General features: G+C 35.0%; 1 protein-coding gene across 1 annotated transcript in view; it reads left to right on the forward strand.

Annotated features, from left to right (window-relative positions):
* The window catches only part of LOC108578530, a 15,910-nt gene that overhangs the window by 1,532 nt on the left and 6,976 nt on the right, over positions 1–7,402 (forward strand). The window lies entirely within an intron of this gene.

A 7,402-nucleotide genomic window follows, 5' to 3' on the forward strand; every position in this document is an offset into this window, starting at 1 on the left:
AGTATTCTAGAATTTTTAAAATTTCCACAATTAAGAATCTCTTTTCTAAAAAACGAAATACTCCAAGAATCTCTAAACAGACCTAAATATTCCAAAACTCATATTCGAAATCTAGATACAAATTTCCAAATACCTAACCAACGATCATGCTCCAAAGCCCAAATGTTAAAAATTCCCTCAAACTTCCACCCTGAAAATTCTCCATTCAAAGAACGAAATACTCGTAAGAAATAAATTTCCAAATGCATTATATCCAAACAACCGTTGTTCTTCAAAGCCCAAACATCTCAACATCCCTCGAACTTATTCCCCTGAGAATTTCCCTATCAAGGAGCGAAGTACTCCAAAAATCTCCAGAAATAAGTTTCCAAATATAAAATATCCCAACAACCATCGTTCCCCAGAACCCAAATTTTGCAAATTCTCTGAAACTTCCACCTTGAAAATTTCGCTATCAAAGAAGAAGACACTCCTGAAACAAAATCTCCTCTACAATTGCAGCTCAATTTATCAATCAATCGAACCGAACGAATCAAAGACCTTGCGATCGTCGCGCAATCAAACGGCACGGAGGACGTCGTAACATCGTGGTTCCGTTTCGACAGGGTATCTCGGTTAGAATTCCGGGATCGTAGCAGAAACACAGAGCACGAGGAGACATCGAACTGTTATGCTGCGGTGTGGCGTTCAACATAATGGTAGCGGGCATGGCGTAACGGCTCACGATGGCGTGGTGAAGGTTATGTCAGAGATTGCATAACGGGTCCGAGGATCGACAGCAATCGGCTGGAGAAAGTAGCGGCGCGGTCGACGCTTAGAGCCGGTCTTACGACGCCGTATCCTCGACATACAGCGGTATACACGCTCGTCTTCGCGCGATTCGAACTCGATCCCATGAGTGAAAGCGCACACGCAACCGGGAACGATGCATCGGACGGTCCAGATTCCTCGAGTGGATGTGGGTCTCCTTGGACGCGTTATTTGATGGTTGTCAGCTGGTTGTCAACGTGCTTCTCGCATGACGATTTTGTGTCTGACTAATCGATCTTCTAAACCGTGCACACTTTGGCGTTGAACATGAACGAGTAATGCTATATCTCATGTGAGACTTTTGAGCCTTTCACGGCTTGGATTACTTGAATTTTTATTCCAAGGCACTTCCGGGTTAGTGTTAACGTTGCAGTTAGCTTCATCAGTCGTGTGTCGCTTTGATTTTGAGTTTGGAAGTGTACCGGGCTCGTGTCGCGGATCATTAGCTAGGAATCGGATGTTTTCAATTCGTCAGCTGAACAATTGAAAAAAAAATGTGAGCACCAGATTCGAGTAACATGAGATGTGCACCAGACTGGGTTACAAAATCACGGGATATAAAGTAGAATTTGAAAAATCTAGAGTTATCGCCAAGACTGCGGGGTACTTCCCAGGAAAATACAGGGAAGCCTTAGAAATAAGGAAACACTCAAATGATATCAACAGAGATACTACAATAGATACCAATTTAGCCCTATTTGGAACACGCTCCTCCCGGTATTTTAATTGTTCAGCTGATTAATTAAAAACACTCGATTGGCAGCCAATCATCCGTGACCCAAATCCAAAACGATACATGACTCGATACCCTGATAAAACTAACAGCTATGTTAGGGAAACATTTAATTCCATTAGACATGATTTTAACCCTGAAACCTTGAATAATAATGCAACCATGTCTCTCATGTTTGGTAAGTAAATATGTAATAGTAATTAAACTTCAAACTTTCTACTAAGCACCTAGCTTCAAATTTTTGGTCAATTTTTGTAAAAATTGAGATACGTGCTCTTGATGAAACCTAGAAGTTGGCCGAACATGACATCCCTTTTAATTTAGAGAAAAGGTTAGGTAGCAATTTATGGTATCTTTGAAGAGATCGCAACTTCTCACAGCTTATTCTAGAAAACCTAATCAAACATTTTTACATACTTTCTAAATCATTGAGAAAAAAAGTTCCTTCAAACTTCTCGTGTCCAGTGCTGTATGCAAGAACTGCGTCAATTTTCCTGCGGAGGTTCAATTTTCTCCTCTAAACATTTCCTCCATATATCATTATCAACGAAAAAAATTTCTCAGAACATGTTGGATGATTATCATCTGGTATGAACATGCTTGTTACACAATGACCCTGTGCCTGATCAGTTGATCGATCTTTCGAGTGGTGAACGCTTTCGAGTTGAAGTTGAGTAAACGAAATGGAGTTGAACCTGTAATTGAGCTACCTTGATTTATGTTTTTGTCGTTTAGAGTTTAGCGAAGTGGAAGAAATGGTTTTATTTTGTACTTTGACGTTTCGTAGGATTTAAAGGGTTAGGAATTCTGAGAGATAGTTTAGGCAGTCTTATTTTAAGTTTGGTTAAAGAAGAATGTTGATCTGGTTGGTGAACGAGTAGTGTTTATGTTTATCTTTGTTGTTAGAGATTAGATTTTATATTTCATTGAGAAGGAACAACACTTTGAAGTCTGAGATAAAATGTATTTTGAATTATTTTTGAGACACACATACTTACTTGAAATGACATTGATTGAGGATTTAAATATGTACATATTGAGCAATATTTGAGAACTTTTTTTATTACTATATATATATATTTAGTCACATTATAGAGCAAAGTCTCGTATAAGGTCAGCATAGAGAAGGTCGCATGGTTTCTTACTTTGTTCATGTTCAGTGCATCTGAAAAAAAAAATTAAAACACTTTCTTATTCTGTATTAACGTAATTTTAGTTAAGCTTACGGAAGTTAAATTACAGTGATTTTTAGAAAAATGGCAAACTTTGAAATGAAAATTTTTGAAATTTCGATAAAAAACCTACATTTCGAGGTGAAGAAGTAGCAAATATTACTTTAATTGAAGACATTTTACGTGAAAATAGAAGTTGTTTCGTTTAAAATTGTCCGAGAAACTCGTAGAACCAGTTTATAGAACATCGTTTTGAGAAAAAACGTGTGTTTAAAGATTCAAGTTCATTTATTTTGTATATAAACAAAAGAATTTCAAGACCTACCGTAACTCGTCAATTTCAGATCCATAGCACTTGTCATCTTTGATCCTTGATGGTCGATTAATCAACATTTCTCTGGAATATCAGAGAGTCCAGGCTAGTATGTATTCTTAATTAGAAATCGTTCTTACGAAACTTCTGCTGTAAGATCTTAATGGGAAGGCTTGAAATGAAGATCATAATTCGATTCTTTGACTACCAGGAAATTACAAAGGATATTTTCAACGATTGTCACATGGTTAAACATATAAAATTGTAATTTTTGACTTGCTACAGAAAATTTATCACCAATCAATTATTTGTAAGGCAAATGTTGCAAATAATTAACTCAGTTACACAGTTATAATGAATTAAAATCAGATTCCCAGAGTAAAATATTCGATAGAAATGTTCCTAACAATGAAAAATTAATTAAACATTATACTATAGGGAAACATAAACGTTATTCGACTTACAACAATCTGATCTTCATATGATCACTTTAAATACTGTTATTTCGAGCAATAACGTCAATTCAATTATTAATTCATCGAACGGTAGTCTTCTAAAGTTAACACGATAGTATTATTACAGTTATTTATGAAGCAGCATAATGTTCATAATTATCGATTATGTTTGCGTGCAAGTAAATTCCAGAGAAGTTAACTGTTAGTAGGTATTCACTCACTTACACTGCTGTTCATGAGTATTAAGACACCCGTTACATTCGTGTAGAAAGCATTATATTTACATTTTCTCGCCAACGTTAGTGTCATATATTAATAAAAATATACGTATGTACTCGTTATACTTCAAGATTCTAGAATTAATAATTTTTTTTAATAATTCTGTAATGACTTTTGTGAGTCAACTAATTTTACGTTAAACTTATAATGGTAAAGGGGATTGCTTCGTATTCGGTAAGCAGATTTTAGTAGATTTCAGTAGATTTTAGCAGTACGTTTCAGTAGATTTCCGTAGATTTCAACAGATATTAGTAGAATACAGTAGATTTAATAGAATTCAGCAGATTTCAGTAGATTTCAGATGCATCACTTTGTCCTAATACTTATGAACGGTAGTGTATACATCTATTTAGAGATATTCGAGTACTGCACGATTTCTCCGGGTATTGAGAGAATTAATGACGCGCCATATTGCACTCATGACACTCCACGCGTTGAAGTCACTCGCAACAAATGTTTCCGTGTGTATCCCACATTCAGACTTTCCAAGCAAGTTCTCTCGATTGCATTATAATACTCAACAGTCCTTTATAATTGAACTTCTTGTGCATTAACAGTACTTCAATTGCTTTAAATAATTTAACAAAGAGAACTTTGTGAATCGCTAAAAATCACGAAACCGTAATCAACTTTCTTGAAAAAAGAAATTGCTTTTTTGCGAAATTATATACAGCATATATAAATTTCGAATCATTCCGACGGAAGTCTGGAATTATTACGCATTTTCTTTATTATTATTATAGCAATCTATCACAGTGACATGCTAACGTAAATAGATTCGTATAGAGTCTTTTATTATTCAATGATTACTTAACAAACAGACGAGGTATTTCCTACTTGAAGGAAAAATAGTGGAAAATAGTAAATTCCAACGTGAACCAATGAAGTCCACACGTTTTCTGGGTCCTTGTTGTGTAGTGAAAAAGAAAGTAGCGAAAAGTAAGTGTCGTAAAGTTTCCCAGATGATGTAACACCGGTATAATCATCGTGATTACTACTCGTTCGAAGATTTGAGGAATTCCCCGGGAGAAATGCGGTTTCTATGTTCAAGGGAAGTAAATCATGGCGTGAGGAATTACATTGTAACGAAACGTGGAAAAATTTGAGCATAGGAAGTAGTTCCCTGTTGAAATTTATTGTTTCAAAACTTTGCGGTCTTGTACAACCATACATTTGCATAATAGTGAATATTTTACTACTTACATTGGATTCCACTTAATATTACTAAAATTGGTCGATTGCATAATACAAGTATACCTGTCTAAAGTAATCATAATTCGATTCGATTGTGAGAGTATAAATTTTGAATGAAAGTTTTAGGAGTGCTTAAGTAATAGCACCATTTTTTTTTAAACGAACTGTCACTTATTCGATATTTTCTTATTTTTATCGATGCACACAAATTCTGGGAATACTTAAAACGTGCTTCGCGTGTCAGGTGATTAAGCGTCGGGGCAAGTAGTACTGTGTCAAGATCAATCGATTGTAAGTCAAACAGTGTTTCGCATTTTTACGAGGGAAAACCGTTTCTATCGATTGACCTTCATGGTAACGTGAATAATAACTACCAAAATCTTCACGAAATTTAAGAACACGCCAAAAAGCTAAGGCAACGAGCAAGCTGATATTATGAAGTTAATTATTTTGATCATTTTTAGAGATCATGATTAACCCTTCAACCTACAGCAACGTGTCAGACTCGTGGCAGAGATTCTGGCGAAGATGTGAGAAAAACAGTTATATTAGTAAGAAAAATTAATTGTAATCCTATCTTTCCTTTTAATTTGCAAGACTGGGGATTACTAAATGTAATTAATCTGTAACAGATTAGCTGTTTTTACCTGGTACAGTACTAAAACAGTAATGGCGGACGCTTAGATGCATTAGTCAGAAAAGAAATCATAGGTTAAGGGGTTAAGAGTCATTTTAAAGCAAAATACGTCAGAACTGTACTTATTTGAAAGTTAATTGAAAAGTGAGAAGAAGTTAAGAAATACTAATTTTTTAGAAAAATAGAACGTAATAGATTGTTGCATAGAAAATGGCCGATTTCACAAACGCATAAAATAAATGAACATTCTCAATTATTACACATCCATTTAATGCTTAAAGTTAGCCAAAAACTACGTGATCGCTCGTTAATTATCTTAGTGTTAAATAGCAGACTGTGTATGAAAATTAATTACGGATTAAAGTCAAATTCTACTGATCAGTTTTTAGTTGAACACAAATTAACGAAACTGAAATAAAATATGTTTTCGAGGACTAGAAATGCAGAGTTTTTTTCAATAAAGGCACAAATGAGGCCGTCAGCTCAATAGTGGCTTTTATCCCGAAAAAGTTAGTTTTAAGATTACGGTTAATCAAATTATTAACGTTTGAAAATATTGTCTGAAGTTTCGTATCTGTGTATGATTCTTTTTAAATATTTTTTTGGAAAGTTACTTAGGCTACCATAGAATTAAAGTTCTGCTCTATACAAAGTAGTTTATTCTGAAAAATTATGAGTTAGGCCGCTATTGAACCGATAGTCTCAAATATGTATTGAAACCATGATTTTTATTAAAATCACACATGTTAAAAGTTTCATTAACACCTCGATCATTTCATCTACAACTAATATTTCTTTTCCTTCCTTTTTATTGATTTATAACATTCACAATCAATTCCTCTATGGGGGAATTATGAGTATATTAGATGACGTTGGATCATGGCGCAAAAAGAAACCTGGCTTATTAGTTGCATTGGAGTAAAAAGATATACAGGGTGTCCCGTAAAGAGTGTAACACCCGGAAATGGGGGGTTGCTGGGGTGACTCTGAACAACTTTTCCCTTTACCAAAATGTTGTTCGAAGCTTCGTTTTTGAATTATTAACGAAAAACACTGGCCAATCAGAGAAACACGGGCGAACAGAGATTGACCCGCGCGCTACCGAGAACAAACGCGTACGCGTGAATCTCTGTTCGCCCGTCCCTGAGTGGGGACTCTACGCGCGCTCTGATTGGTCAGTGTTTTTTGTTAATAATTCAAAAACGAAGCTTCAAACAAGATTTTGGTCAAGGAAAAAGTTGTTCAGAGTCACCCTAGCAACGCTCCATTTCCGGGTGTTACACTCTTTACGGGACACCCTGTATAATATAATGGTAACGCATGAAACGTTCAGGTTAAGGGAATCTGTTTATCAGAAGTATGGGAGTGTTTCTTTTAAATCCGTGTATAGAGCTATTTGTGCGAATCAGTTTTGAAATTATGTAATTTTTATCAGAAGCTAGCTGTTGTAAGTGTTGCTTAAACTAATACATCGCATGTAAAAATATATTCTTGTTTCACCAAAACGTTAAATTCATTGTTAATTTTTTTTTTAAATTAATAAAACTTCAAATTCATCCACCGTGAATTTTGTATCAAAAAATTGAAAAACTTTTCAAGTACTAAATATACGACTTGTGAACAATTTTAATTAATATACAAACATTCTAGGAAGCATTTGTAGTCACTTGATATCGTGTTGTCCTGTACAATTACTCAATGAGTAATTAAGAGATGACACGTAAAGGTAAGAGAGTAAATTGGATTAATTTTCCGAGGGCATCGGAAGTGAGAGTGGTTGCATAATGGTACCGGAAGTAGGAAGACGCC

The sequence above is a fragment of the Habropoda laboriosa genome, unplaced genomic scaffold (assembly GCF_001263275.1).
Source record: "Habropoda laboriosa isolate 0110345459 unplaced genomic scaffold, ASM126327v1 scaffold38, whole genome shotgun sequence".
NCBI lineage: Eukaryota > Metazoa > Arthropoda > Insecta > Hymenoptera > Apidae > Habropoda > Habropoda laboriosa.